The sequence below is a fragment of the Pseudophryne corroboree genome, chromosome 8 (genome assembly GCF_028390025.1).
Source record: "Pseudophryne corroboree isolate aPseCor3 chromosome 8, aPseCor3.hap2, whole genome shotgun sequence".
NCBI lineage: Eukaryota > Metazoa > Chordata > Amphibia > Anura > Myobatrachidae > Pseudophryne > Pseudophryne corroboree.
In genome coordinates this window covers 180,714,947-180,723,338 of record NC_086451.1, presented here as the reverse complement: position 1 = coordinate 180,723,338, position 8,392 = coordinate 180,714,947, and the positions used below count along the sequence as shown (strand labels likewise).

The window sequence follows — 8,392 nt, the reverse complement described above, 5'->3', positions numbered from 1 at the left end:
GTAAGACTAGTGCAAGTAATTAAATTACAGTAATAAAGTGATTTAATAAAGTGCTTGTGCATAAGGTGTGCTATTTTTAAACGGATGGTTTTAATAATTGTGCACTGGGATTCAAGTGATGATGTGAAAACATTGCAATTAATATTTCTATGTTAACCTTTTGTGAGGATGTTAACTTATTTGTGATAATATATATATATAAATATACAATAAAATAAATAAAAAATTAATATAAAATTATGTATAGAGTGTTTTACCTTTCTCAGGCCTCTATGAGTTACTATTTCGTACAGTACCTGATCTTCCCAGTTGGTCTCCCCTACTGGTACTGTTCAGGCCCAGCGCTGCTTGGCTTCCAAGATCAGACGTGTTTGGGCATTTCCAGCGTGGTATGACTGTAACTTCGTTGTGCCTTACGGATTCACACTCTATACCTTATTATCATTAATTAAAATTGATATCTACACAAGTGGGGTAGGAGTGGGGTGGGGGGGGGGGGGGTTTGGGTTGGGGGGGGGGGGAGGGGGGAGGAAACTTTGTGATCTGTGGAGGGAGTGGGATGGGGGTGAGTGGGAAAGGTAATGGGATTGTGAAGGGGATCAAAATGTGACTAGGCGTAGGACTATGGAGTTGAAGTAATATAAAATATGGATGGAGGATAATACCGTATTTTATAAGAATGGGGCGATTTCATAGTTATCGTTGAATCCTTTTGGTTGTAGCGTTTGTAGTTGGAAAATCCAGTACATTTCTCTACGTGATAGTTTGTTCGCAAGATCTCCTCCTCTTTCACCCATTTTCACCAGTTCTATGGCTTTGAACGTAAGAGCTTCTGGGTTGGAATTATGGGTTGTGGTAAAATGTTGGGAGACAGCGTGAGTTTCCACTTTATTTTTAATGTTCCTCACGTGTTCCTGTATTCTTAGTTTTAAAGGTCTCTTGGTTTTTCCTATGTACTGTTTGCCACAGTTACATTCCAGAAGATATATGACCGACGGAGTGTTGCAATTCATATATTCCTTAATCTTGTATTCCTTCTTCTTCTCCATATCCGTGAACGTTCTCCTATTGGGGTGTAGATATCGGCATACATTGCATCGCCCACATTTGTATGAGCCCTTGCATTTGGGCCAGGTGTGTTCTTTTTCTTGGTCATTCCTCAGCATACTAGGGGCTAGAATGTCCTTCAGGTTTCTTGATTTTTTAAAAACTATCTCTGGATGAGGAGGGAGGATTTCCTTAAGGATGGGATCCATGAGCAGTATCCGCCAATGGTTTCTGAATGACTCTCTAATGGATTTTTCGTGCCGGTTATAAGTGGTTATAAAAGCCGTAGAGTCTTTCTTTGTTTCTCTTGTTTTATATTCCAGCAGTTGTGGTCTATCAATCAGGTTGGTTCTGGTGATGGCTTTCTTTAAAATTGTGTCTGGGTATTCTTTCTGTTTGAATCTGTTGGTGTATAATTCCAATTGTGTCTGACAGTCCTCTGGCTTGCTGCAATTTCTTTTGATCCTACTGAATTGGGAAAATGGGATATTATTTTTCCAGCTCTTTAGATGGTTACTTCTGAAGTGGAGATAGCTATTAGTGTCCACATGTTTAATATAATTTTTAGTGGTGATTTTTCCATTTTCCCCTATAAGAATCAAATCTAAAAACTCAATATGTTCTTTGTTCATATTGGATGTAAAAGCAAGATTCATGTCATTAGTACAGATATGTTTAAAAAATTGGTTAAAAAGATCCATGTCTCCATCCCAGATTATTAAAATGTCATCAATATATCTTCGATAAAAGATTAAATGATTTTTAAAAACCTGTTGATCATATATAAAAACTTTTTCCCAACATCCCATAAAAAGATTGGCAAAACTTGGCGCAAAAATAGTTCCCATTGCGGTACCGCACTGCTGTAGATAAAATTGATCCAGGAATTTAAAATAATTGTGTTGAAGAATAAAACGCATGATGTCACAAATAAAATTCCTGTGTTCAATTGTTAGTGTGTCATCTTTGTCCAAGAAATCTTTACAGGCTGCTACTCCCTTGCTGTGTTCAATACACGTGTATAGAGATTGTACATCTATTGTTACCCACGTGTATGAATCTTTCCACTCGATATCCTTCAGGAGGCCCAGTACCGATGTGGTATCCTTAAGGTAAGATGGGAGGTTTTTCACATAAGGTTTTAAAAAGACATCAGCGTATTCAGACAGATTAGAGGTAAGTGAATCAATACCCGCCACTATCGGTCTTCCTGGCGGGTTTTCCAAGCTCTTATGAATTTTCGGTAAAAAGTAAAATATGGGGGTAGTGGGGTCTGACCTCATTAAAAACTGGTATTCATCTTTGGTAATAATTCCTGTTCTAAAACCATGCAATAAAAGTGTCCTCAGTTCTTCGATGTAGTCATCCTTTGGATCTTTGGGAAGTTTTCTGTACGATTCTTCATCTGATAAGAGTCTTTCAGCTTCTGCAATATATTTTATCCGATCCATGATGACCAGCCCCCCCCCTTTATCAGCTTGTTTTATGATTATCCCTTTGTTTTTCTGTAAATTCTTTAGGGCTTCACTTTCTCTGTTATTAAGATTCTTCTCTTTGATTGCTCCCTGGTCAATGTCGCATAGGTCCTTTTTCACTAGTTCGTAAAACATACTAATATTACTTCCCTTAGATTCTAAGGGGTAAAACTTAGAGGTTGGTTTCAGGCCTGATTTTGAGCGGCTCTCATAATTTGCTATAACCGCATCCTCTTTTCGTAGAAAATGTCTTTTAAGTGTTAGCTTCCTGACATATTTGTTTAGGTCTATGAAGGTGTTGAATTTATTCAGGCCTTCTGTTGGTGCGAATGAAAGTCCTTTTACTAACAATGACACTTCTGGTTTTGTTAGTACATGTTGGGAAAGGTTGAATATCCCCTTTTCGCTTGGATTTGTTGTCATACTGTTCTTTTTTTGTTTTCCCTCCCTCCTGCCTCCTCGGGATCCTCTTCTTCTGTAAACCTTCTTTTGAGGGGCGATGCATGATGTATGTCTTCTCTCATTGTGTTCTTTATATTGTGCTTTGGTCTTGCTCCTGTTCTTTTGGATAAAAAATCCTGGTCACTGCTTGAGCCATGTCTCTGTAGTGCAGAAAATCTGTTGGATGTTTTCACATTGCTGTTAGGAGTGTTTGCATTGCTGTTTAATGTAGTATTAGTTCTTGAAGTGACAGTTCTCCAATTTCCTCTGTCCGTCCTCTGGTCTGATTGTTTATTGGTGTTGAATCTACTCCAATTTTTGACTCTCCCTTGTTCATAGTCATTTTTGTCCCTTTGGAACTTTTTTTCTTTTCCCTTAATCACCTCCTCTTCTATGTGCTCCATCTTCTTGTGTAATACAGACTCGTTAATTTTATAGTCCTCCTTATCTTTAAACTGTTCAAGATCTCTCTCCTTCAATTTAATGTCAGTCTCTAAGGATGAGAGGGATTGTTTCTTTTCATCAATTAGGAGTTTCATTAAGTCTATAGAACATGTGTGTAGTATTTTGTCCCATTTTTCCATAAATGTTCCCTCTTGGTTGCCAAATGTGGGTTGTTTAAGTATTCTGAGGCCTCTTGGTATTCTATTCATTGATATGTAGTGCTCAAGGCCTTTGATGTCCCACCATGTTTTGACCTCTTTTGTCAAAAGTCTTTCAATACCCCAAAATAAGTCATCTAAATTAGCAGAATGGGTTGGTTCATTACCTACAGTACTTTCGTTGAATATTTTTTGGCACCAAACATTCCTTTTGCTGGTACGATCTGTGTTCCTCAACATTCTATAGGGTGTAACCCTCCACCAGGCCGCAATAAAAAAATATCACCGAAAATAGTTTGGAAGACAAGGATTAATATTGCGCCACTTGTGATGTACACAGATATGTTGAGATACTAGATTTTTGGCAATTTTTTAGACACTCCCCTCTCTATTTAATGGGGCGTCAAGCTGGTTCCTTCAAATAAATGCAGGGATGGTGATTCCCTGACTAAGATTTATAGAAAATGGGGTGGATGAAGGATATAGCGACTCTAGGTGTCAATATAATAAGTGTATATTTGCCAAATGTAAATAAAACAAATATTTTATTAATGAAGTTTAAAATTTTACAGAGAATAATAAAGTATCAGTAAAATAATTAAAAGAACATTCTAAAAAATGGGACAATAATAAAACACACAAATGAACTAAAAGCACTTAAATGAATATTTAAAAGTAAGTAAGAGCAAGTATAAGATTTTTCCTTATCTTAATTGAGGTAGGTGTAGCTTCCCAACGCGTTTCGTCTGATGAGACTTCTTCAAAGGGTAAGGGTAGAATGAACCTGTGAGACTATTTATAGCTTGTTTTAGTATGGTGGGAGGGTCATGTCCTAACAGGGAGTCATGTGATCTAATTAAATGTATAGTACAAACAACACCATTACAAATGCAATCTAAATATAGACAGTCAGTTTAGAGTCCTTTGTAGGGAAAAACGATTGATGCTGAGTGATTTTTGAGTATTACAATGTTATGAATTGTCCGTTTTCTATGTAATCACGGTTCTTCCGCCACACTTCCGGTGGACGGAGGCCGCGATACGTCATTTCCGCCCCACTTCCGCTGCCGTCTGCGCATGCGTCCGCGGCGCTGCGAGGTTACTTCTTTAGTCTGCATAGCAATTTCATATGTGAGGGATTGAGGAGTCTTTGCAGTATGTCTCCTCTCGGCGGCCATGTGTGATAAGATTGCAGCTATTCTTTGGATGCATTTGCGGCCATTTTTTAGTAGATAATTTGGCCCAGCTCTCGTCCGGTAACCATGGTGATCGTTGTATATGAAAAAAAGACGGATAAATAGTATCAGGAGATTGTCCAAAATCATTTGATTATTCTTTCAAGTGCCAATTCATATATTGTAAGACTAGTGCAAGTAATTAAATTACAGTAATAAAGTGATTTAATAAAGTGCTTGTGCATAAGGTGTGCTATTTTTAAACGGATGGTTTTAATAATTGTGCACTGGGATTCAAGTGATGATGTGAAAACATTGCAATTAATATTTCTATGTTAACCTTTTGTGAGGATGTTAACTTATTTGTGATAATATATATATATAAATATACAATAAAATAAATAAAAAATTAATATAAAATTATGTATAGAGTGTTTTACCTTTCTCAGGCCTCTATGAGTTACTATTTCGTACAGTACCTGATCTTCCCAGTTGGTCTCCCCTACTGGTACTGTTCAGGCCCAGCGCTGCTTGGCTTCCAAGATCAGACGTGTTTGGGCATTTCCAGCGTGGTATGACTGTAACTTCGTTGTGCCTTACGGATTCACACTCTATACCTTATTATCATTAATTAAAATTGATATCTACACAAGTGGGGTAGGAGTGGGGTGGGGGGGGGGGGGGTTTGGGTTGGGGGGGGGGGGGAGGGGGGAGGAAACTTTGTGATCTGTGGAGGGAGTGGGATGGGGGTGAGTGGGAAAGGTAATGGGATTGTGAAGGGGATCAAAATGTGACTAGGCGTAGGACTATGGAGTTGAAGTAATATAAAATATGGATGGAGGATAATACCGTATTTTATAAGAATGGGGCGATTTCATAGTTATCGTTGAATCCTTTTGGTTGTAGCGTTTGTAGTTGGAAAATCCAGTACATTTCTCTACGTGATAGTTTGTTCGCAAGATCTCCTCCTCTTTCACCCATTTTCACCAGTTCTATGGCTTTGAACGTAAGAGCTTCTGGGTTGGAATTATGGGTTGTGGTAAAATGTTGGGAGACAGCGTGAGTTTCCACTTTATTTTTAATGTTCCTCACGTGTTCCTGTATTCTTAGTTTTAAAGGTCTCTTGGTTTTTCCTATGTACTGTTTGCCACAGTTACATTCCAGAAGATATATGACCGACGGAGTGTTGCAATTCATATATTCCTTAATCTTGTATTCCTTCTTCTTCTCCATATCCGTGAACGTTCTCCTATTGGGGTGTAGATATCGGCATACATTGCATCGCCCACATTTGTATGAGCCCTTGCATTTGGGCCAGGTGTGTTCTTTTTCTTGGTCATTCCTCAGCATACTAGGGGCTAGAATGTCCTTCAGGTTTCTTGATTTTTTAAAAACTATCTCTGGATGAGGAGGGAGGATTTCCTTAAGGATGGGATCCATGAGCAGTATCCGCCAATGGTTTCTGAATGACTCTCTAATGGATTTTTCGTGCCGGTTATAAGTGGTTATAAAAGCCGTAGAGTCTTTCTTTGTTTCTCTTGTTTTATATTCCAGCAGTTGTGGTCTATCAATCAGGTTGGTTCTGGTGATGGCTTTCTTTAAAATTGTGTCTGGGTATTCTTTCTGTTTGAATCTGTTGGTGTATAATTCCAATTGTGTCTGACAGTCCTCTGGCTTGCTGCAATTTCTTTTGATCCTACTGAATTGGGAAAATGGGATATTATTTTTCCAGCTCTTTAGATGGTTACTTCTGAAGTGGAGATAGCTATTAGTGTCCACATGTTTAATATAATTTTTAGTGGTGATTTTTCAATTTTCCCCTATAAGAATCAAATCTAAAAACTCAATATGTTCTTTGTTCATATTGGATGTAAAAGCAAGATTCATGTCATTAGTACAGATATGTTTAAAAAATTGGTTAAAAAGATCCATGTCTCCATCCCAGATTATTAAAATGTCATCAATATATCTTCGATAAAAGATTAAATGATTTTTAAAAACCTGTTGATCATATATAAAAACTTTTTCCCAACATCCCATAAAAAGATTGGCAAAACTTGGCGCAAAAACAGTTCCCATTGCGGTACCGCACTGCTGTAGATAAAATTGATCCAGGAATTTAAAATAATTGTGTTGAAGAATAAAACGCATGATGTCACAAATAAAATTCCTGTGTTCAATTGTTAGTGTGTCATCTTTGTCCAAGAAATCTTTACAGGCTGCTACTCCCTTGCTGTGTTCAATACACGTGTATAGAGATTGTACATCTATTGTTACCCACGTGTATGAATCTTTCCACTCGATATCCTTCAGGAGGCCCAGTACCGATGTGGTATCCTTAAGGTAAGATGGGAGGTTTTTCACATAAGGTTTTAAAAAGACATCAGCGTATTCAGACAGATTAGAGGTAAGTGAATCAATACCCGCCACTATCGGTCTTCCTGGCGGGTTTTCCAAGCTCTTATGAATTTTCGGTAAAAAGTAAAATATGGGGGTAGTGGGGTCTGACCGGAAGAACCGTGATTACATAGAAAACGGACAATTCATAACATTGTAATACTCAAAAATCACTCAGCATCAATCGTTTTTCCCTACAAAGGACTCTAAACTGACTGTCTATATTTAGATTGCATTTGTAATGGTGTTGTTTGTACTATACATTTAATTAGATCACATGACTCCCTGTTAGGACATGACCCTCCCACCATACTAAAACAAGCTATAAATAGTCTCACAGGTTCATTCTACCCTTACCCTTTGAAGAAGTCTCATCAGACGAAACGCGTTGGGAAGCTACACCTACCTCAATTAAGATAAGGAAAAATCTTATACTTGCTCTTACTTACTTTTAAATATTCATTTAAGTGCTTTTAGTTCATTTGTGTGTTTTATTATTGTCCCATTTTTTAGAATGTTCTTTTAATTATTTTACTGATACTTTATTATTCTCTGTAAAATTTTAAACTTCATTAATAAAATATTTGTTTTATTTACATTTGGCAAATATACACTTATTATATTGACACCTAGAGTCGCTATATCCTTCATCCACCCCATTTTCTATAAATCTTAGTCAGGGAATCACCATCCCTGCATTTATTTGAAGGAACCAGCTTGACGCCCCATTAAATAGAGAGGGGAGTGTCTAAAAAATTGCCAAAAATCTAGTATCTCAACATATCTGTGTACATCACAAGTGGCGCAATATTAATCCTTGTCTTCCAAACTATTTTCGGTGATATTTTTTTATTGCGGCCTGGTGGAGGGTTACACCCTATAGAATGTTGAGGAACACAGATCGTACCAGCAAAAGGAATGTTTGGTGCCAAAAAATATTCAACGAAAGTACTGTAGGTAATGAACCAACCCATTCTGCTAATTTAGATGACTTATTTTGGGGTATTGAAAGACTTTTGACAAAAGAGGTCAAAACATGGTGGGACATCAAAGGCCTTGAGCACTACATATCAATGAATAGAATACCAAGAGGCCTCAGAATACTTAAACAACCCACATTTGGCAACCAAGAGGGAACATTTATGGAAAAATGGGACAAAATACTACACACATGTTCTATAGACCTAATGAAACTCCTAATTGATGAAAAGAAACAATCCCTCTCATCCTTAGAGACTGACATTAAATTGAAGGA

The 8,392-nt window shown here is 37.5% G+C and overlaps 2 pseudogenes; both read right to left on the bottom strand.

Moving 5' to 3' along the window:
• Positions 1-284: 284 nt before the first annotated feature.
• LOC134951767 (5S ribosomal RNA) lies at positions 285-403 on the bottom strand (annotated as a pseudogene).
• A 4,804-nt stretch (positions 404-5,207) lies between these two features.
• Positions 5,208-5,326, bottom strand: LOC134951755 (5S ribosomal RNA; annotated as a pseudogene).
• Between the last annotated feature and the right edge of the window lie 3,066 nt (positions 5,327-8,392).